At 42.4% G+C, this 585-nt stretch overlaps 1 non-coding gene across 1 annotated transcript; it reads left to right on the top strand.

Annotated features, from left to right (window-relative positions):
- Positions 1-234: 234 nt before the first annotated feature.
- On the top strand, positions 235-307 carry trnak-uuu (transfer RNA lysine (anticodon UUU)). Its single transcript has one exon. It is a non-coding gene; the product is annotated as a tRNA-Lys (tRNA).
- Positions 308-585: the final 278 nt, after the last annotated feature.

Here is a 585-nt window from a genome sequence, read left to right as displayed (position 1 = left end):
ATTTGGGTTTCGTGGCGATAATTCGTCAAGCAAGTTTTGGCGAGGCAATGATGTTTGAGTGAGAGAGCTGGATAATTGAGAGGAAGGCAGTGACTGTCTCCAAACCCAGTGGGGAATACTTGTGTGATAGAAATAATCTGAAGATATTGGATGATAGCTGGAAGGAATGCAAAACTTCAGTCATGCAATGTTCAGACCGGCCAGTATAGGGCGCTGCGCACGCACGTTGTCTGAGCCCGGATAGCTCAGTCGGTAGAGCATCAGACTTTTAATCTGAGGGTCCAGGGTTCAAGTCCCTGTTCGGGCGATGCTTTTAAATGTCTATTCTCAATCAAGTCAAAACCTTTCATGTGTCAAGTAAGTCACTCGTCACTTTACGTTTCCTCCGGACATTGAAACGCGGATGCATTTCAATGCAACTTCAATTTCGCCAGCCTTGTCTGTTATGGTGTTTCAAGTGCTCTTCATCATAACTAATGCTATTCCAGAACCAACAAGGAATTCATAATGATTGTTTTACGATTCATGAACTAAAGTTTTGCTATGATTTGATTAGTTTTCAAATGTAACGTACTTCTCCGATTT

This window comes from Carcharhinus amblyrhynchos, chromosome 13 (assembly GCF_965287045.1).
Source record: "Carcharhinus amblyrhynchos chromosome 13, sCarAmb.v2.hapA, whole genome shotgun sequence".
NCBI classification, from domain to species: Eukaryota; Metazoa; Chordata; class Chondrichthyes; order Carcharhiniformes; family Carcharhinidae; genus Carcharhinus; species Carcharhinus amblyrhynchos.
Note: the sequence above shows the minus strand (reverse complement) of the source record. Positions and strands in the feature narration are given on the sequence as shown.